General features: G+C 31.5%; 1 protein-coding gene across 1 annotated transcript in view; it reads left to right on the forward strand.

The window, feature by feature from the left end:
* The window catches only part of LOC135955560 (uncharacterized), a 245,839-nt gene that overhangs the window by 114,511 nt on the left and 106,769 nt on the right, over positions 1-24,559 (forward strand). The window lies entirely within an intron of this gene.

The following is a 24,559-nucleotide window of genomic DNA, read 5'->3' on the forward strand; positions in this document are numbered from 1 at the left end:
CAAGCATGCTTACCAGTCTTGGGGATTAGTCCCCAAATATGGAGATTTTGATTGCGAATGATTTATAAAATATCTTGGATATTTTATGAGGATAAAGTAATTAGGTTGAGTTTTTTTTTATTATTATCAATAAATTGCCAACAAGTGATCTTTATTTCATGTTCTTTGGATATAAAATAGATATGTGTCCAAACTACATTTGAACACTTTATTATAAATTATAGAATAATTTATAAATGTTGTATTTTTATTGATTTTTATTAATTTATATTATATATTTTCTAAATGCACTTATAATTAACCATTGAATTGTAACTGAATTTTGCTAATGCATTTGTATAACAATAATATTTTTGTATTGTAAAAGATTAATCTATTGAATTTAGTACTCGCTATAGATTCGTGAATTGTCGGTTAAATTCAGCCTCAGGTTGTTGAACACACCGAGGTTTCATGTAATTATATTTTAACTTTTTAAAACACTTACCTTGGTGCACTTACTTGCGTGAACACATTTTTTTATACATACATACTTCTATGAAGTCAACCTAAAGTTATTTTATATTTGTAACCTGAAATTGAAAGTTATTATTAAAAGGTGAGCATTATACTCAACCCAATTAAACAAACATTAGAACTCAAACTAATTCTCCCTTTGTTTATTTCTTTTATTTGGCATAAAATACCCATTATAATTACTTGTGCAAGTAAAGTCCTTTCGTAGATGTACACACCGTTAGAAAAGTATACATACGATCGACTTATTGTTTAAAAAAAACCCAATAAGTCGATCGTATGTATACTTTTGTAACGGTGTGTAGATGCATTTGAACTTTATATACAATCAGAGGATTACTCCATCTAACGTCCAAGGCATGTTAAGAAACCAGCTAAAAGCTCTTTCAATAAATGTCTCAATGTAAAAAAAATGCAAAAGTTCGGACTCTAATGAAAGCTTGTTTTCGGTGAATGATGATCTGGATCTCGATTTCTACTTTGCTGATGATTCATCTGAAGATCAAATTGCTGTAGAGTGGCATGAAGAAGAATACATCGATTTGAGCTAAGACTAGGGTTTGGGGTTTCCCGGATAATTTAATTTCCCGGGAAACGGGAATAAAAAATTTTATTTTTCTAGTTGAAAAATAAGTAAAAAAAAATATTTTATAAAATTGTGTCATTTTATTAAAAAAAAAAAGAAAAACAATACATTACAATTCAATTGTATCCACATAAAACAAAAAAAGTTTGTTAAAATATTTGGAGATTACTTGTTACTATAAAATTAAATATTAGCGGTATTCAAGATATAGTAAAGTAAAAGAGCAATTAAGTGTCACAAAATTTTATAAATTGTGAACGTATCTTTATAATTCGATGTCGATTAATATGATAATGGGATTTTTAATGCACTTTTTAGATTATTTCTTTTGATTTTTCTGTTATATTTTTTTTATATAAAATATGTATACATATTTTAAAATAAAATTCATTTCAAAACAAAAATATGAAATTCAAAATTACCTCATATAGTTTAAAAAGAGTAAAGCAGTAAAAAAGTAGTTCTAATGTATTTTGTTTTCGGCTAAACTGCTCTTTTGCTACTTCGCTCAGTGCTGTTAGGTTTTTTTTTGGAAAAATCTTCAAAATTATGAAAAAAAATCGTCAAATTCGTCACAAAAATTAAAAAAAAATCGTCATCAAATCGTCAATACTTAAAATCATGTTGTATTCATTCAATTAAATTTTTTTTTATAAAAATTGTATTTCTTTAAATAAAAACCATCAATAAAACACTAAAAACATCGAATTTAACAAAGATAAATTAACAGTATTTGTTTAAGTACATTAATATTATTCAATACAGTGTTTTTGTTACTAACTTTTTAATATTATATATATAATATTCACATAAAACTATTTTTGAAATACTATTTTAAAAATAAAAATTCTTCAAGGGTTTTTGTTGTTGTTTGATTTGACCTTTTTCCAGAAAATATTAAAATCGAAAGAACTTGCACTTATAAGAAAAGACTACATAGAATTAATTCTTAATTCCATTTTTGAAATCAAATTAAACTACATATATATCTTAACCATTCCGGTAATTAATTCATTGTGAATTATTTCATAGACTTAATTCATTTGTTCTTCAAATGTATTGAATTCATTCCTATGAGAATCAATTCCTTGTGGAATCATTAAAATATTCCTTAATTCAAATCCATTACAAAATAGCTTTAAACATGTTTTGAATGATTACATTTTTCTTCAATTAGATTTTGATTATATTTGAATTAACACAAATTTTATGATTATTTTTTACAAGTTAATTACATTATGAATTAATTTAACGATTAAAGAATACTATTTAAATAAAAGCCTTTGAAAGAAGCGAATTAATTCACTGTGAGCTTTCACAGTGAATTCATTCGAAGCTCAGGGGCCAAATTACCGCATTCGATATCGAGCAAGAATTTCAATATAGAAATTATTTTTCGATACGATAGCTCAAGAATGCGGTGACCTGCTTATAAGCCAGTAGCTTAGTTTCTCAGCGGATTTAGAAAGAATGAACTGAGGCCTATCGAATGGTATATATGTTATTTAAGTTACCTTGAGAAATCTTAATGTATTTCTCAAGCAAAAACATTTTTTTATTGTATTCGACAACACGTACCAGGAAATAGTTCATTCTTATTTGTATCTATAACAAATTGATTTTAAATTTCAATTTGTATTTGTATTTATTAAGTGCCTTTCTAATACAACAAGATACAATATCTTATAAATTACAGCATTAGAATCCGATAAGTTATTAAATTAGAGTAAAATTTTCACTTAATATAAATTAAACATAAATATAATAAATAGATAAAACAAATTGAACATTAATAATTATAATTTTAACATTGCTAGTTTAATAAATACATAAAGAAATAAACAAACAAAAAATTATATGGAATATAAATATACAGAATTTTGAACTCTTAAATAACAAAATTTTACTGGTAATAATTCATTAGTAATTTTTTAAATTTTATTGCGTTGCTAGTGAATTGTATATTCGTGGGAAGATGGTTCCAGAGATAAATAGTAAAAATGAAAAATTGATGAGAAGATGCTGTAGTCGATACCTAAAGGTCCTAATGGAATTATTTCTTGGTGATGAAGTAAATGTTATCTTTTCATATAAGTAGTTGGGTTCTTTAGTTGTAATAATTTTGTGCAGAAAAACAAGATTCTTTAGCTTCAAATATTCATCAAGAGAGATTCCAAATATACTTTTAGAGTACAGTGATACACTTTCAAATCTTGTTAAACCAAATATATAACGAGTTATGTTATTAAATGTTGTGTTAATTTTCCTCTTGTCATTACTACTGCAGCTAGCAAAAATTTCGGATGAATAAAGGAGCGTGGGAATTAAATATGTTTTAGCTAACAGCATTCTTATCTTTAGTGGCGTAGAATGATGACTAGACCATAAACTTCTGAGCATACTATATGTTCTTCCACAAGCTTGATTAATATGATCAGTCCATGTGAGCGAGCTATTAAATATAATTCCTAAATTCCTGACAGATTTAACCAATTCGATTTTAGAGTCTCCAAGATATATATTTGTTTCCTCGCTGATCACAACAGTTTTTTTTGCAAATTATTAAACATTTAGACTTCTAAGGATTAAGTCGTAAACCATTGGCTGATGCCCAATTAAATATTTTACCTAAATCATAGTTAAGTTCATTGAATTTATGCCGAATTGATGTTTTTAAGCAACTAAGATATAGTTGAACATCGTCTGCGTACATCTGTATACGAGTGTTCTGAATTTGTTGGGGTAAATCATTAGCATATAATGAGTATAAAAGTGGACCAAGTATTGAGCCTTGCGGGACACCTCTTGATAGTATCAGAGGACTGAAAACAGTTCCATTGTTTGCAACCGATTGAAGTCTGTTGGACAGGTATGATGATATTAACTTTGATGCCGTTAAAGAAAAGAAAAACATTTTTGTTAGTTTCATTATCAGTGTTCGGTGTTCAACGGTGTCAAAAGCCTTTGAATGATCCAACAAAACCAGAAAAGTTACTTGACTATCATCTAAATTTCTGCGTATGTTCTCAACTACTTCAGTTAGAGCTGTTGTTCAACTATGTTGTGATCTAAAACCAGACTGTCTATCAGTTAATAGTTTATTTTCATAAATGTATTTAGTGATTTGTTTATGTAAAAGACGCTCAAAAACCTTAGAGAGGTAAGGAAGGATAGAAATAGGTCGATATTCTTTATCAGCTTTAGGTACTGGGATAACTTTGGCATACTTCCATTCAGCTGGGAATGTGCATTGTGGTAACGATTGTATTAAACAGGTGATTAACGTGACGAACTATCCATGGTAATATTAGTTTTATAAAACGGGGATGTATGTCATCTAGACCAACTGCGTTAGATTTAACAGCTTGGAAACCCTCAATTATGTCAGATAAACTGAAACACTGGAAATAAAATAAATTAGAAGGATTTAAAGAGTCAACAAAAGAATACTGGTCATAAAAGTTGGTTTGCACCGGAGGTTGTAAAATATTAACAAATTTCTTGTTCAATTCATTAACATCCACATCATTGCTACGAATCTGCTTTCCAATAATTCCAATGTCCCTAATTTTCTTCCATGTTTGCTTAGTATCAATTGCCGTGTTAAATTTATTACCATAGTATATTCGTTTTTCATCTCTAATTTTGGCAACAACTGTCTTTCTATCTATACGAAAATCTTGGAGTAAGGCACTGGTTCTGTAGCGTTTCCATCTATGATACAAGTTATCACGACGTTCTATTAGTACTTTTATTTCAGTAGAAAATTATGGCCTAACTCCGCATTTCACTTTTTTGGTTTTAAGAGGAACATGTTTATTAAATATATGGAGAACACTATTATTAAGGAAGTTAACTTGATCACTGACAGTTGGTATATAGTAAATATAATTCCACGAGGTATTGTTAAGGTCTTCTTGAAGTGATGTCATGTTTATATTTTATTAATTTTTTTATAAAATTAATTGAAATTGTAGGACATAAAAATTAGTATGTATTCTCATGGTTAGAGAAAACTGGTACTGCTAATTGCTCATAATGCATTATGTTAGATGTTTTATCTACAAAAAAGAGATCCAGTAGGGTATTATTAGATGTGGTATAGTGTGTAGGTCTAGAGCTATTTACAGCAAATAAATTGAATGAAGTCATGACAGAACAAAGATTAGACCCAGAATGTGTTAATAAGTTGCCATTAAAATCACCTGATATAATAATATTAGAATAAGAAACAGAAAGCAATTCTAGAGCAGTAATAAGCGAATCCAATTTAATATTTTTATTTGGTCTGTATACACATCCAAGTAGTAATTTTTCATAATTTGCGTTTAGTTCTATAAAAACGTATTCAACATCATTCTCTGCTTTAAATGTTCGAACAATTTTACTTAATATGTTACACTTTATGTAAATTGCAACTCCACCTGCATTACCATCACGATCACATCGGAAAATATGATACCCACGTAAGTCGACTAGTTTATCGTTATGTGCATCAGTAAACCATGTTTCTGAAACACATATGGCATCTATGTCAGAATCTTCAAAAAGATAGCGAAATTCATCAATTTTGCGATATAAACTTTGAGCGTTTATATGACAGATGTTAAAAGCTGAATGTTGTTTCGCTAATATTCTAATCATGTTATAGTTACCATCTCTGGAACCAAAATGGTCAATTAATAAATTTGTCATTTTCGTTCACTAATGCAACGCAATTAAATTTAAAGTAATATTTTAGATTAACTAATATAAAAATTATAATTATAGAAATTAAAAAAAGTTTTAAAAGAAAAAACAAAAGATATATGAAATGATATGTCAGATTCTTAATCTCGAAAAAGCTGGTCTAATTCCTCCATAAACTCTATTAAGATTGGGTCATCAGCATTGAATTTTCTAATGTACACAAGTCCTCTGAGCGTATATGTAGCTTGAATTTTCCGTTCCTTTTTCATGGACAATGCAGCCATAAATATCTTGTGATTATGCGGTGTTAAATTTTCATTTACATATATAGGATGATCACTTTGCATGCCCACATGGTTCAAAGTCAGTGTTGTTTTATTATCACGTCTATATTTTGCTATTGACTTCAGTAAGAAATTTTTATAAAGAGGAGAGTGCAATTTTGCAACTATTACTTCATCACTGGGAGTATATGGTTTATTGTTCTTGTAGATTTTCTGAAGTCTATATATATTTTCAACCCTCGGAGAACGAATTTCTAATTTGTGACAAATATTACCGAATATATCCATGAGGTTTTCATCTTCCATTTGAGGTACACCAACAATTCTAATACTACTAGCTACTACAGAATTTTCATGCGTTAGTATCTTTTTCCTCAAATTAGAAATTTCAGTATTCATATATTCGATTTGGGAGATTATTAACTCTCTCAGTAACGTTGTTTAATATTTCCTTGAAACTTTGAAACTCAGTTTCAACTATTGAACGGATTCTTTGTTCACTTTCTGTTATAAGATCCTTTATATAGTCAAAGTGTTGTTTCTCACTATCTTTTATAGAATTTTTTATTATTTGGGCTGTTAAAGTTTCACTTTCACGAATTAGAGCAACAAGAAAGCTTTTATCTCCGCTAGATAAGCGAGGTGCTTTTGTACCATGCTCAATGGGGGAGTCAGTGGTTGGGCCTCTGGGCCTTTTCGATGATGGTGATTGACTGTATGATGTACTGATAGCGGTTATATCCATTGTGAATTATTGTGTTTTTTATTGGTTTTTTAATTGGTTTTTGTTTACGTTTTAATTCCAATTATAAAGATTTATTTAGTTTTTTTATGAATTTTATTGTGTCTTTGAAATGTTCGCTTGGTTATTTCGGAAAAAATATATTTTAAAAATAACGGAATTGTATTTAAGACAATACCATACGATCACATTTACTTCAGTGACTTTTAAACTGTGGTTTAACTAGGCAGCACTTTTTTAAATAACCAGTATTTGCATAAGTGAAACAGCTGGTGTTGTTTACAATTTCAGGTTACTGTTTTTTGTTATTGTTTTCTTTTACTAATAGTTGTCTCTTTTACATCATTTGAGTGATTTTATTTAAGATTTTCTAAATTTGTATTGAAATAAAATATTTTAAAATAATGTTTATCCAAAAAACAAGTTGTAAAAGACCGATCACTTCAATTTCCCGGGAAACACAATAGATCCAATAGTCATGCAACTTAACTTGAGACGTATCAACACAGTTTTTACAAGGAATTTTAATATTATTTAAGATTTTTTAATATTATTTAAAAAAAAAATTGTACATCGAGAAATCTTTAGTTTTACATAAATTTCAAGAAAAACTTCCTCTCTTTTTTATATATTTATTTTAATTTATAAAATAAAATTTAAGTGGAAAAATCGTCGACATGTTAGCGAATTTACAAAAGAAATCGTCAAACGTCAAATCACTAAATTTACTCAAAAAAATCGTCAAAACGACGTAAAATCGTCACACCTAACACCACTGACTTCGCTATAGAAAGTACTCTACATTGTGAATACCGCTATTATATCATAGAAATAATGTTATATGTCCGTCATAGAACTATTTTTTTTTTAAAATTGATTTTTCAAAATTACTAATGAGTCATTCGACGAGGAAAATCTTTCGCTTTAAACATGTGTTGGCTTTATCGTTATTAAAGCATTATAAAGACAATCAAAATGTATTCTTTAGAGCTTTCCTTTTCAATATTGATTGAATATTCTAATTGGTTTTTAAAATGTTGCTCCACTTGTATTTCGGAAACCTCATCATCAACGCTTTGAACAGATGAGGGAACATTGTGGTCAACTAGACGTTCATACATTTGCTGTCCATAAATTTTTAACATTGTGTTTTTATATTTTAATTTATCTAATAATGTTGAAGTTTTAATTTAATTGAATGAACCGTTTTTTGAGAAATCTAGAATCTACTGTATCTTTAATGGTGTTTAAAACCTCCACTAATATTTGGAAAGAGCCATTCATGAAACAGAGATGTCATATTTATATATATTAAAGTATTTTTAATTAATTTTAAATTTCCCGTTTTTCCCGGGAATTCCCGACAATAATTTTACGAGAATCCCGGGCGGGAATTCACGGACCCCAAACCCTAGCTACGACCAATTAAATCCAGGAGACTATATATTAGTGGAGTGCTTCAATAAAAACAATGTAAAAATGTTGGGATTTGTTGGCAAAATAACTGAGAAAGATGGCACATTCATAACGTCAGCTTTTCAAAGAAGAAGCCAGGTTCTTATCTTGATATAGAAGACAAGTGGTCTATAAATGACATAGAAATAAAGGCTAATCTAAGAACTGAAGGTTTTTATTTTTAAATGTTTATGGTTTTTCTTAATAAATAAATCGAATTAATTATATGTATATAAAAAAAATAGAACTATTTATGGTATTTTTGTACATAAACGCTATAAGAAAAAATTGCGGTTAAATTAGTCAAAAATGAAAAATTAAACAAATAAGTATTAAAACTTAATATAGTGTAGATAATTGAATAGTGAGGGCTTTATATATTTATGTAAACAATAAATATTTTGTTAATAATCTTAGAATATGTAGATACAGTAATTTTGACTTACCTGCACAACCAACTTTGCACGATATTTTGTGCAGGTAAGTTAAAAGTGCAGTTAACATCAGTTAACTTACCTGCTCATTGATGCTGGTAAGTGCATTTAAGTTTACTGCCCAAAAAAACAGCTAACGGCAAATAATTTACATGAAATTTTGTGATGTTTCCCTTTAAAAATAACGACAAATTTGGTATTTTAGCTACTTTTATAATTATTAAGAAGTTTACAACACAATTTTTTATTCAAAATCGCATTTTTCTTATTTTGTTTTGATTTAATTTTATATTAAGCAGCTAAATGAATTTTTTTTCATGAAAACCAGTTATAGCTTCCAAAAGTATTATGCACTTATCTTAAATGTGCAGGTATGAAGAATGCACTTAAATTAACGAATTTGTATGGAGTTTGATAAATAAATATACAAAACACAAGTTTTGTGCACTTATATGCAAAATGCTCTTAAGTGAAAGGCAGGTAAGTCAAAACTACTATATTTAAATATAAAAACAAGCTTTGACAATTGTTAGAACTCTAAAGCAAAAAAAAGTTATCAGCTGTTTGACTGACTACACCTTATATAAATTGAATTTGCAATTCAATGTTCTAAAATGTGGTTTTTATTCTCAGTGTTGTCAACTCACTTTTAGCACTATTTTTCGTGCTTTTTAAAATTGTTTGTATCAATCATCTGTGATTTTTAGTATTTTCTAATAAACAACATTTCGTAAACTTTTTGAAAAATTTCATGAAAAATGCAAATATTTTAATAAAAATTATAATTCGAACTATTACTTTATATTAACAAAAACAATTGCTGTTGTAAAAACTAAAGTTATTAAACTAGCAAACTGTTTTATTCCACTTCCTAACAGAATTCTGAAATAATCATAGAATGTAAACTTAACTTCTTAAAATTTTAAAACCATAAGTTCAATTCCATGATATTGGAATATAATGAAATATAATTTAATTATTAGCTAGAAATTTAGAACTTTATGAATGTTATTAAATTACAAATTACCCTATCAATATCAGTATTTGTTATTTTAAGTCCATTTGGGTCTTAAAACCAAAATTTATTAGTCTTATTAATTACAATAAAGTGTTACCATAATCAAATAAACCCGTCAATCAGTGCATATGTGTGAGTGTGAGTGTCGTATGCTTGAAGCTTTAAAGGAGACGTACAAATAAATACGTCAATCCCCATTTGTATTTGGACGCACTATTCCATTATTACCAAAAATCTCGAAGTAACTGAGTTTTTTTTTTTGTTAATCAGAGACGTAAAATACATAATTGTGCTGTTTTTCTATAGCGAACGTGTGCTTTGAGTGGACGTTTTACATGTATTTTGTTTTTGTTACAATAACAAAACACATGTTAAATTTCCACTCAAAGTACTCGTTCGCTATAGAAAAACAGCACAAATATGAATATTTTTGTTCATCCGTGCACGGCAAACGCAAAGAAAATGAAATTTGATTGTCAATCACAACAGGGGACGATCAAATAATCAGTCGTCAAATTCAAAACTTTTTGATTTTCATCAATCATTGGCGACAACGTGTACGTGTAGCCGAAAAAGAACGACTGCACGCACACCACTATGTGATTTTTTTTTTCATATTTTATTTATTGTATCTTCACAAAATAATGTGAACTATCAATAATTTGTTCAAATATTAAATCTAAATATTAATTTTTATTTACGTCCCACCACAGCTGTGCACAGTTGGACGAAAAATTATGTTTAATTTATAGATCCTATCATCAGCGCAGGTCTGTTGGATTCCTTCTTCTTAGTCGGATGTAGCCATTACTTCTCATTAATGTTCGTGCAAGTGGGTTAGGGTGAACTTCTAACTTTTTCAAATATGACTCCGCTTGTTTTTTTATTTCATTTTTCACCAGGGAGACACCTAGGTCCTTATGAATATTAATATTTCTCACATACCAAGGCGCTGCTGTAATCATTCTTAATATTTTATTTTGGAATCTTTGAATTTTTTCAATATTAGAAGCTGAGGCCGTGCCCCATAATTGAATTCCATAGCACCACATGGGTTTTATTATTGAACTGTACAGCAAAAGCAATCTAAACTCAATCTCGAGTTTTTACCAATTAGCCAGTAAATTTTTAGTAATTTTAACTTCATTTGAGTCAATTTCGTATCTATATGCTTTTTCCAGGTAAGACGTCGGTCTAGATGCAGACCTAGATATTTAACTTCAGTTTGTTGAGGTATTATATTATTATTTATTAGGATTGGAGGGCACGATTCTCTACGCAATGTGAATGTAAGATGCATACATTTTTGCTCGTTTACTTTTATTCTCCACTAGTTAATCGCCCCGGCTTCGACCGGTAGCATTTACTAATGTTAGTTCTTCAAGTTTCTCCAACCCACGCATACCAGCCTGTTGTTATTTATTTGCAAATAAAATATCTAAATTTGTACTGCATACTTTAGGGAGCTTTATTATTACAGTTGACTGGACTCACAAAAAAAAGAATTTCCGAGTTTTACCCGGAATTTTTTTTTCTTTACAAACCATCTCCTGAAAATTTCGAATCGAATAAAAAAAAATCAGCCAAATCGCTCCAGCCGTTCTCACGTATTGACATTACATACATGGACCATTTCATTTTTATATATGGGGCATTTCACGTCAAGTGAACCAACTTTTGAAATCGATGTCTTCCGATCGCGATGAAATTTGCACCAATGTTAGTTCTATTGGATAGTAATTCGGACACCATTTCAACAAGATCGGTCAAGAACTCTCTGAGTTATAGGAGGTCAAAATTTGACATTTTGGCCAAACAGGTGTTTTTTTTATCCATATAACTTATTACCTATTGTTCTTAGCAAAATGTGTCCCAAATAGTTTAGATAGCTATTTATGCAATCTTTCGAAAAAAAAAATTAAAAAAATTTAATAAAATATTTTTGATTTTTTTTTTTAAATCAAAAATATTTTTGACTTTTTTTTCAAAATGGGCCCTTTTTATTTTTTTTTTTATATTTTTTAAGAAAGCTTAGGTCTTTTCCTAAGCGACATATATGGTCGCTTAGTGGGATGCGAGTGGGATATCTATCAAAAAAAATATTTTGTAACTCAAGATTTAAAATTTTTGAATTTTTTTGCAAAATCAAAAACTTTGTTGACTTTTTTTAAAAAAATGGACCCATTTTTTAATTTTTTTTTTTTTTTGCTCAGAAGAAAGCTTATGTGTTTTCCTTTAACACCCTTTTTGTCGCTTAGTGGGATGCGAGTGGGATATCTATAAAAAAAATGTTTTGTAACTCAAGACATACAATTTTTTACTTTTTTTTGAAAAATCAAAAACCTTTTTGACTTTTTTTTTCCAAAATGGACTCTTTTTTTATTAATTTTTTTTCTCAAAAGAAAGCTTAGGTCTTTTCCTTTAAAACCTTTTTGGTCGCTTAGTGGGATGCGAGTGGGATATCTATCAAAATAAATGTTTTGTAACTCAAGACAAATGTTTTTAAATTGATTTTTTTCATATTTGTGTGTAAGTGTTTCTAAAACCTTAAAAAAACCACAACAACTGACCGATAATAGCCACTGGAGGGGTGCAATATTAGGCCGACCGCTATTAATTTTCCACCCCCAAAATTTGTCTGAGTTTTGTATCTTGCGGCTTTTTTAGTCAATCCTAGAGGTAGTTTTCAGCGCAAGTGATTTTCATTGTTAAAATATCAGGTGCCCCAGAAACAAATTTTTGGAATCAAGTGGAAATATTTTATGGCCCTTCTCCGAAGTACCAGTTTATTTATTATTTTATGACATTTGACTTTAAGAAGTGGGTGGAGAGGTAGAAGTTGACAGGAAGGTTATTTATATGGTGGTTTATTTTTATTATTATTTGTAACATTTGGTTAAACTAGGTACTTTAGTATGTAAGCCCTTCTTGACCCTAATAAAAGATTTTAGACTCATTCATTAAAACGTACTACCTATATGATCTTAAAAAACTATTTATTGTCATTCTGAAGACATACGGAAATCAGTTTTTTAGAAACAGCGTTAAAGTTAAGACGTGTGTTATTTACATAAATACTTACAAAATTCAAAATGTCTACGACTTCTAAAAAGGCTAAGGTTGAAAATGAAATTTATTCGTCTTTTTGTTTTAATCCCTTTAACAAAATGAAGCACAGATCATCAGATATGCGGAATATTTCCGACGGCTTATTAAAAAAATTCCCTACACTTTCAAAACGATTGAAAATTTGTGGATCATGCAGGAAAGAGCTCGGAAAGTTGAACGAATTACCGAATTTGAATAGTAATGAGCCTTGCGTTGAAGTTATTCCAGATGAAGACAAAAGTAATTCCGAGAATGAAGACAGAACTGTTGATGATGATGGTTATTCTAACTTTTCAAATTCAACGAATGAGTGTCGAAACCAATACCATAAGGATGCAGTAGAAGTTCTTGAACAAATAAAAGAGAAATACAAAACGTCACAGAGTGAAGCTGAAAGAATTCAACTTCTCACGCTTGCTCCAAGAACATGGAGTTCTGCAAAACCAATGACTGAGTTTGGAACGTCTCAACGAAAAGCAAGAATTGCTAAACAATTGGTTGCTGAGCATGGGATTCTCACACTACCAAACAAAAAGAAGGGAAAAACTCTGGAGTGCGATACTAAATCTCTAATAACTCAGTTTTATCAGCGAGATGATATGAGTCGCCTGATGCCAGGGATGAAAGACTGGATGTCTGTACGAATCGATGGCAAGAAAGTTCAAATGCAGAAGAGAATGGTTCTCTGTAACCTGAATGAATTATTCGCAACATTTCAATCTGAATACGAGGATGTCAAAATTGGATTCACAAAATTTACACAACTGAGGCCAAAACATTGCGTTTTGGCAGGAAGCAGCGGAACTCACACAGTATGTGTTTGTATTTACCATGAAAATGTTAAATTGATGTTGAAGGAAATCAACTTAAATTACTTAAAAGATGATTCATCAGAAGATTTACACCATTACCGCGATTGCCTTAAATTGACTATGTGCCCTAATGCTACAACTTCTTGCCACTTAGGTGAATGTTCGAATTGCCCGGAAACCACATCCATCAAAGAAAATTTAATCAACTCTTTTGATCGAGAATGTATTGAGGAGTTAAAATTTGAATCTTGGCTTCAGACTGAAAGATGCACACTGAAAACCATAATTTTAAATGTGGATGATTTTGTGGAAGAACTGTGTAGAGGATTGCTAAATTTGAGAACCCATGACTTTTTAGTCAAAGAGCAGTGGTCATTCTTCAAGGACTTGAAAACACATTTGAAGTCTGGTGAATTCATTATTTCATTTGATTTCGCAGAGAACTATAAATATGTTCTTCAGGATTCCATACAAGCATTCCACTTCAATAACGACCAAGCAACTGGAACACAAAAGTATGGCAATCATATCCGACGATTTAAAACATGACACCGTTGCAGTTTATGAGTACCAGAAGATAATACTAAATTATCTAAAATCAAAATTTACAGTAGAAAAGGTATACTACGTTTCGGACGGAGCTCGTCAACATTTTAAAAACAAAAGTAGCTTCGCAAATCTTACAGCTCATGAAAAAGATTTTGGAATGCCAGTTGAGTGGCATTTTCATCCTACTGCTCATGGTAAAGGAGCATGTGATGGTATTGGAGCAAACCTCAAAAGAAATACAGCGAAGTATAGCCTCCAGTGCTCTCATCAAGATCGCATCTTAGATGCGACTGCTTTATTCCATTGGGCAAAGAATTATTGTAAAGAAACTAAAATAGTTTTTAGTAGCAAAGAGGATCATGAGGAAACATTGAAAACACTAAAGAGCAGATTCGATGCTTCGGTAACAATCGATGGCACTGCTCAATACCATGCTTTCATACCGCTTGTCGATGGAAGACTCAAATTAAAAAAGTTTTCTGCATCTACTCAATGCGATTTCTTTCCAAAGCCAAAAAAGAAGCCAGCAGCGAAATCAGTAGCTGAATCTAATAACGCCAAGAAAGGATTGACAAAAAAAGCAGCTAATAAAGGTGACAAATAAGGAGGATAAAAGTATGGATATTTGAAAATTTAAAAACTTCATAAATTAAGTGTAAAAATAGTTATTATATAAATTGATCTATTGTGATTAAGATTAAATTTTACTAAATTATTCATCTTTTTATTATTATTTTTATATATTAAATTAATTATTATTACAAATTATTCATCTTTTTATTATTATTATTATTTTTATATATTAAATTAATTATTATTACAAATAAATAACAAAATTAAATTATTCAACATTTCCATAGAAAAAAAGTGATTTTTATTCCTGAGGTTAACATATTATGGGTATTACAGTATCGAGGCTATGAAATTTTAGTTGGGTATGTTACATACCATCGGAAAGGCTAATGTGTCTAGTTTCTCTGCGTAAGTTTAATTTTTAAGGTTTACACACAAATATGAAAAAAATTAAAATAGTGCAAATTTAAAAACCTTTGTCTTGAGTTACAAAACATTTATTTTGATAGATATCCCACTCGCATCCCACTAAGCGACCAAAAAGGTTTTAAAGGAAAAGACCTAAGCTTTCTTTTGAGAAAAAAAAATTAATAAAAAAAGAGTCCATTTTGGAAAAAAAAAAGTCAAAAAGGTTTTTGATTTTTCAAAAAAAAGTAAAAAATTGTATGTCTTGAGTTACAAAACATTTTTTTTATAGATATCCCACTCGCATCCCACTAAGCGACAAAAAGGGTGTTAAAGGAAAACACATAAGCTTTCTTCTGAGCAAAAAAAAAAAAATTAAAAAATGGGTCCATTTTTTTAAAAAAAGTCAACAAAGTTTTTGATTTTGCAAAAAAATTCAAAAATTTAAAATCTTGAGTTACAAAATATTTTTTTTGATAGATATCCCACTCGCATCCCACTAAGAGTCGCTTAGGAAAAGACCTAAGCTTTCTTAAAAAAAATAAAAAAAAAAATTAAAGGGGCCCATTTTGAAAAAAAAAGTCAAAAATATTTTTGATTTAAAAAAAAAAATCAAAAATATTTTATTAAATTTTTTTAATATTTCGATTTCAAAGTTGGTTCACTTGACGTGAAATGCCCCATATATAGATTGTTTTAACCACCTTTCTATGTCGAGTATATGGTCTTGTAAAAGTACATATGTTTCTTGGGGGTTTTCATAAATGGCTAGTATTGCTGTGTCATCAGCAAATGTTGATATGTGGGTTCGACTGTTAGATGGCATATCACAAGTATATAGCAAATATAGGAAGGGACCCAGTATACTTCCTTGGGGTAGGCTGTGGTGAACTTATGAAGTCTCCCTCTTTAAGAACGAACTTTCGATGACTTAAATAACTTTCTAGAAGCTTATGTGTGTTCACTGGTAAATATTGTTTTATTTTTATCGATATGTGATTGATGTGTTTATTTGATCGACTCCACGGCACTTTAGTGTTAACAATTTTAGTTATTAAAACTTATGAAATTTGTATTTTTTATGAAAACGATACGCATTAATGATCATTTCGTTACCTTAATATAGAAAGGCCCTAACTCGTTTTTTTCCAAAATTGATTATTTTGCATACTTCGATAGATAATCCCCTAATACACCATTGATACAAAAATTAGAGTACTCCGACCGAAAATTACAAAAATACAAGCAGTTACAAAAATCCATAAATCATTTTAGTAATTTTTTTTTTAAAAAAAGCCCTAACTCTGCCTAAGCCCTCACTGCTTGCTCAATGCTAAGTAGTGGCTCATACTCATACATAGTAGGCGTTGAATTTATTTAATTTTTAAAAATATGTGTTTTATATTACGTGACTCATTTAGTGTTTATTTTTGTGAAAAGATTCATTACACAATTGCATCGCACGACTAAGTATAATTTTATTAGCATCGAAATTATGACTGATGAATGCACTTCAAAAAGGAAGAATAAAGCAAACAAATCAGAGTGGCAGCAAAATATCACTAAAACAAATCGAAAGAAAGGTAAAGAATATGCTACTGCATCTAAGAGAGGAGTTTGTCATTGACAGACAACTGGGAGAACGTTGCTCGTCAAGATTCTGTGAGAAAAGCGCCTTAAGGCATTGTTCAGCTTTTACAGAATGTGTACGGAAAGATATTTTCAAATATTAGTGGATGTTTTAAATCCCATTAAGGATACAGTAGAAGCATTAAGCCGACATTTTGCTATGATGAACACTCTTTATGAACAAAAAATTCTACGATTTCTCAAAAAATGGTTCTTGCAATAAAATGTAAACTTAATAAACAATATAACAGCAGACTTATGTAAATTTCTTTATAATGCTTTATTAACGATAAAACCACCACCTGTTTAAAGTGAAAGAGTTTTCTCGGTGTCTGGAAACTTTGCCACTAAAAAAAGAAATCGTCAAATGTCTTACTGAATGCATTTTGAAAACTTAATTTTTTTAAAAAAATAGTTCTATGGCTTTTTGGCGATTTTGTTTTAAATGTGTGACATTGAGGGTCCACTCACTGATCCCCATTCCGAACACCTCAGCCGAGTAAATAATACAGCACAACATAGAAGTGTGGACTTGATCATACTATTTTAACAAAAAATCTTTGTTTTAGCATCAAAAAATAGTAAAAACGAAAATTGTTAAGGTACAAAATGATCTTTATGTGCCATTTAGAGTGACTAGACAAGTTCAGAATGCATTGATACTTTACCGTAGCTACAACTTTGCTAAATATTGTTAGTAAAAATTAGGAGTCCCTGGAAGTTATTCTAAAAAAAGTAAAAAAAAAATTTTCTTCCTATATTTTTTCAACACAAGTGCACGAAAAAGCTATTTTTTGGAAAACAATTTTAACAAAATTTATTTGGCGGACTCTTAGCTATATTATTGCCATATAAAGTTAAGCCGTATCACAAAGTCTGAATTGGCTGTTAACCAAAAACTGATGACACCTTTTTTAGAGGCCGCACTGATTTTCAGAAACTTTGGGGGCCCATACAAAAAAATCGGTCACCAAAATGGACAAACTGAGGATAGGGTTTTACCAGCCTTTGGTAGTAGAGTCGAACGTATACTGTCATGATCTTGTGTTTTTCCAAAAGTCTTCATTTGTTGCATAGTGTAATTATAACACTAAGTTTTTATATGAAATTTGGCTATAATATTCCTAATATACAGTATCATTATATATTTCGGGAATAGCCGGGTACCCGGGAACGTAGAAAAAAATTCCCGATTCCCGGGAATCAAAAAAGGTCGGGAAATTAAAAACCCTCAAGTCAAAAACTAGAATTTTTATTCAAAATAAAGATATTTAACTAGTTTTTTGCATATTCATAACTGTTAATAAATAAGATTAAATTAATGGTTGAACATTATGATAGTTTTTGCAAATCTTGCCAAAGAGTGGCCTAAATGGAAGCAGCAATTTTTAATTTATCTTCGAGCAAATAATCGAATGAATGATGATGAAGAAGCCAAAATAGCAACATTTCTTTGGCTAATTGGTGACCGAGGATTGGAGATATACAACACGTTGTTTCCAAATAATGGAGACATGGAGACCATGTTTGGACAAAATGTTCAATTACAACAAGAAAATGTAGTTGCTGGTAATAATAATATTCTGGCTGCTGGTGTTGCCAATCAAGTGCAAGGCGCTTTAACAGATCTTAAAAATGTATTAAAAGCATTTGATGAGTATTGTTTGCCAAAAAATAATTTGGCAATAGAATCCTTTAAATTTCACACCATCGTTCAAAAGGAAAAACTTTTCGGGGAATTCGAAACCGAATTACGTACACAGCTACAGTACTGTGAATTCGAATGTGTAACATGCAAGGCGTCGTATGCGGACAGAATGCTGCGTGATCGAATAATTGTCGGTGTCCAAGACAAAAAACTGTTGGATGGTTGTGATAACCCAGTGTCAAAGATAATTGATACCTGCAAAATTTTCGAAGCAGCTGAGGCACATAAGCGTATGTTGGACAAAGTTAGCTCTGTGAAACCCGAATTAAAAGTAAATAGCGTCGAAGCCGTTGTCAGCTGATATAATTAAACGGAAACTGTTATGTTTGAACTGTGGGTAAGCTTATAACGGAAGTCGTAGCCGCTACTGCCCGGCTATAAACGCATCATGCAATTCATGCGGAAAACGGGAACATTTTGCCAAATTCTGCCGTTCCTTAAAAAAGAAGTCCGTTGAACGTGATAATCCACAGGAGTACAAACCGAACCCAAAGCAGAATAAGTCTATTCAGGCGGTAAATTGGACTGATTTGGGTTATAATTTAGAAATAGATTTAGCATTAGTTAATAATACACGTACAATTTATTCTATTAACAATTTTGTCCTTTGTAGCATAGACAATACTAGCAGTAAGGAAATACGTGGAAAAAATAGTTGGTTCAAATCATACCTCATTCAAGGGAGGGAAATCACTTTTAAATTAGATACGGGCGCGGATGTGAGTTGCGTACCAATTAGTTTTATAAGGGCCATTACAAATGAACTGAATATTGGAACCACGGACGAATGTCTGACTGAATTTAATCATAATAAAGTAAAGCTTTATGGGATAATGAATTTGCGTTGTTTTGATTTCGAAAGGGATACTGAACATGAGGCACTGTTTCATGTTGTTGATGACAAATATGAACCGATATTGGGTTTCGCGGAATGCGTTTCATTCGGTTTGGTTAAAAGGGTGAATGTAATGAGAGATCGCATTACATTCTATTAATAGCGATCAGTTTGTGGAACAGAACTTGGATTTATTTACAGGTTTAGGTAAACTGCCTGGAAAATGTTATATTACATTGAAGGAGAATTCAATACCGGTACTACGATATAGGAAACGTATTCCTGGTAGTCTTGTTGGGAAACTGAGGGAGGAGATCGATGTTATGGTGAATCAGGGGATATTGTCGCCTGTAGACTATCCAACTGATTGGGTAAATAACCTTCAGATTGTGGAGAAACCTAATATAGCTTTGCGTATCTGCTTGGATCCAAAACCATTGAATAACTGTATAAAACGGGAGCACTATTTGATTCCAACTGCGGAGGATATCATGAGTCGAATGTCGGGTCAGAAGGTTTTTACTGTTCTTGACTGTTTTGGTAAATGGAGTTAGATGAAAGGAGCGCTGATCTTACTACCTCTATGACTCCATTTGGCTGTTATCGGTGGAACCGAGTCCCGTCCGGGTTAAATAATGCTCCGGAGTTGTTCCAGAAGAAAATGGTGCAAATATTTGGTGATATTCCGGGTGTAGAAGTTTATTTCGACGATATATATGTTGGTGCTAAGGATGAATCTTCACACGATGAAACCCTTTCGAAAGTAGTACAACGTGCGAGAGAATTTAATTTGGCAAAATTCGGAGGGTCGGGTTTAATTCGGAGGGTCGAATTAAACCCGGTGAAAAGTATATAAAGGCTATTACTGATATGAGGAAACCGTCTAACAAGTCAGAGGTAATGCGATTGCTAGGTTTATTCAAATATCTTTCACGTTTTATACCAAATCTCTCGCAAAGATCAGCTAACCTTCGAGAACTAACTAGGAACAATGCGGAGTGGAGATGGTCAAATGAGAAGGAGCTCAGTGACTTAACTTCGTCTATCAGTGTTACCCCAATACTCGCTACATTTGACCCGAAGAAGAATTTGGTAATTCAAACGGATAGTTCCAAGGACGAATTGGGTAGTGTTCTTTTACAGGATGGACAACCAGTCGCATATGCGTCACGCAGCCGTACAGCCAGTGAGCAAAGGTGGGCTCAAATTGAGAAGGAATTGCTAGCCATTGTTTTCGCCTGCGCTCGGTTTCATCATTTTCTGTATGGTCGTGAGTTTGTCGTACATTCAGATCACAAACCACTCGAAAACTTGTTTAAACGTGAGATTGATGATGTTACCGCACGATTGCAAATGATGTTCATGCAATTATTGAAATATCCAGGTATGTCGATAATATACACGCCTGGCAAAAACATGTTAGTCGCTGATTGTTTGTCACGGGTAGCAATTGATGAACCGAATTCGGAGTACAAGGAACTTACCGGTATGATACATGTCTGACCCGACGAGCCTGCTTATGTAACGACAACTATGATTATATGGCTAATGGTTGGCCTGTATATCATCAACTTGATGATTTCGGTTAGGTATTTCACAAGATCGGGAATGAACTTCACTATGAGAATGAGTTGTTATTTAAGGATCACAAATTGGTCATTCCAACCTACAATATGCAAATGGGTTCATCTACCTCATCTAGGAGTGGAAAAAACGTTATCACGCGCGCGATCGCAATCTTACTGGCCTGGAATGACAAAGGATATTTCGCAGCTGGTACAGGCATGCGAATTTGTGAAAAATTTAAACGAAATAACCAAATGGAAACACTAATACAGGATTCAAAACCAGAATACCCGTGGCAAAAGGTTTCAATCGATCTATTTGAATACGCGGGTCAGGATTCTGTTGCAATGATCGATTCATATTCTGGATATTTGTGTTCAGAACATTTAGAGAACAAAACATCTGGTCATATCATAGGTGTATTAAATGACATATTTTGTAGATATGGTTTTCCAACTGAAATTCGTGCGGATAACAGTCCATTTGGTTCCCGTGAATTTGAGCGGTTTGCAAATGATACTAACATCGTCTTTAAATTTTCAAGTCCTCGTTATCCGCAGATTAACGGGCTAGCGGAAAAAGCAGTTGTGATAGCAAAGAACATTCTTAAACGATGTTATGAAGAGGACACGGTGTCTGAATTTAATTACCACATTTTGGAATATAACGCAACGCCTGTTGTGGCCATGAAAATGTCTCCTTCTCAACTATTTTTCGGAAGACAGGTGAAGACATAGCTTCCAATTGATAGTCTATTACATAGAACAGAGATCAATGAATCGGTGATACGGGGGAGAATTGAAAGGAAATGTGAAACGCAAAAGATGTATTATGATAGGAATGCAAAGCAACTACCGACCTTGAATGAGGGTGATTTGATCATGTTTAGGAAAAGTGGTAGGGAATGACATTATGGTAGAATTAACAGTAGGTCATATCTAATTAGGGATCAGTTTGGTAACGTGTTTTGTCGTAACAGGCGCTTGATAGTTGGTACTAGAAATAGTGAGATTGACACCAGTGAGATTTTATATGAGGAGCTCTCAAGCGCCTGTGTTGATGAAGCGGGTGCTATAGGGCACAAAGGCGAACCGTTGAGCAGTTATGACCATGTATCCTGCTCTGGTGCTGACCGATCAGAACAGGACCATACACAGCCACCTGTGGAACTTGATTCTGATCGAGAGGGCTTGGGTGTTGAGCAGGGTAATGATTTTGTTGAGAGTAGTATAAGTCAACCATTTCAGCCAACAGTCACTGCAACGCCATATGTGACTAAGAGTGGTCGTACGATTAGACCACCACAGCGTTTCGGTGACTGGGAATAGGCCCATATGATTGGTAATTTATAATTATAATACAGTGTCCACCAATTTAAGACAAATACTTGAATTTTTTTCATCAACTGAATTTTAATTGCGATAGAGCCAAAATAATAGGACCTCTATGGGTATAAAATTTATTATTAATGTTTCTAATTTCTGAAAAATGTTTGGAAAAATCGGTAAAACATATATGGACAAAGATATTACTGTGTCAATCGATTTTATTGTTTCGCCAGACACTTTCAATTGTATTTGGTCATCGAGCTTGTTAACATCATAATTTTTTGATTAAAAGTAGATTTCATATGGAAATTTCTTATTCATGCACCTAATATGCAAGAGTAAACAAAATTGTTTATCACAGACCGAAAATCAAAAATCTGACTATACACTGTTACCCAAAAGGCTTTTCTGAAGATTCCGTGAAAATTTTATCAAAATCGGTCCAGCCATTTTTGAGTCCATACGGAACATACATACACACATTCATTTTTATGACATATATGGCACTAGCGGTATAATGTAAAAATTGGATTTTTACACGCCCCTCCGCCCACAGACCAAATATTAAATATCTGACTATACAGTGTTACCCGCTGGGCTATTCTGAAGATTCCCTGAAAATTCCATCAAAATCGATCCAGCGGTTTTTTATATATATGTATAGATGGCATTTGCGGTGTAATATAAAAAATAGATTTTGCAACACCCCTCCGCCCACAAACCGAAAATCAAAAATCTAACTTTAGAGTGTTATCCGCTAGGCTATTCTGAAGATTCCCTGAAAATTTCATTAAAATCGGTCCAGCCTTTTTTGAGTTAATTCGGAACATACATCCATTTTTATATATGGGGCATTTCACGTCAAGTGAACCAACTTTTGAAATCGATGTCTTCCGATCGCGATGAAATTTGCACCAATGTTAGTTCTATTGGATAGTAATTCGGACACCATTTTTCAACAAGATCGGTCAAGAACTCTCTGAGTTATAGGAGGTCAAAATTTGACATTTTGGCCAAACAGGTGTTTTTTTTATCCATATAACTTATTACCTATTGTTCTTAGCAAAATGTGTCCCAAATAGTTTAGATAGCTATTTATGCAATCTTTCGAAAAAAAAATTTAATAAAATATTTTTGATTTTTTTTTTTTAAATCAAAAATATTTTTGACTTTTTTTTTTCAAAATGGGCCCTTTTTATTTTTTTTTTATTTTTTTTAAGAAAGCTTAGGTCTTTTCCTAAGCGACCTATATGGTCGCTTAGTGGGATGCGAGTGGGATATCTATCAAAAAAATATTTTGTAACTCAAGATTTAAAATTTTTGAATTTTTTTGCAAAATCAAAAACTTTGTTGACTTTTTTTTTAAAAAATGGACCCATTTTTGGACTCCAAAATCTTTTTCATGAGCTGTAAGATTTGCGAAGCTACTTTTGTTTTGAAAATGTTGACGAGCTCCGTCCAAAACGTAGTATACCTTTTCTACTGTAAATTTTGATTTTAGATAATTTAGTATTATCTTCTGGTACTCATAAACTGCAACGGTGTCATGTTTTAAATCGTCGGATATGATTGCCATACTTTTGTGTTCCAGGTTTTCTTCTTTCGTGTAGTAAATAACTACTGTGAATATAGTTGCTTGGTCGTTATTGAAGTGGAATGCTTGTATATATTTATAGTTCTCTGCGAAATCAAATGAAATAATAAATTCACCAGACTTCAAATGTGTTTTCAAGTCCTTGAAGAATGACCACTGCTCTTTGACTAAAAAGTCATGGGTTCTCAAATTTAGCAATCCTCTACACAGTTCTTCCACATTTAAAATTATGGTTTTCAGTGTGCATCTTTCAGTCTGAAGCCAAGATTCAGATTTTAACTCCTCAATACATTCTCGATCAAAATAGTTGATTAAATTTTCTTTGATGGATGTGGTTTCCGGGCAATTCGAACATTCACCTAAGTGGCAAGAAGTTGTAGCATTAGGGCACATAGTCAATTTAAGGCAATCGCGGTAATGGTGTAAATCATCTGATGAATCATCTTTTAAGTAATTTAAGTTGATTTCCTTCAACATCAATTTAACATTTTCATGGTAAATACAAACACATCTGATGATCTGTGCTTCATTTTGTTAAAGGGATTAAAACAAAAAGACGAATAAATTTCATTTTCAACCTTAGCCTTTTTAGAAGACATTTTGAATTTTGTAAGTATTTATGTAAATAACACACGTCTTAACTTTAACGCTGTTTCTAAAAAACTGATTTCCGTATGTCTTCAGAATGACAATAAATAGTTTTTTAAGATCATATAGGTAGTACGTTT

The sequence above is a fragment of the Calliphora vicina genome, chromosome 3 (genome assembly GCF_958450345.1).
Source record: "Calliphora vicina chromosome 3, idCalVici1.1, whole genome shotgun sequence".
Classification (NCBI taxonomy): domain Eukaryota; kingdom Metazoa; phylum Arthropoda; class Insecta; order Diptera; family Calliphoridae; genus Calliphora; species Calliphora vicina.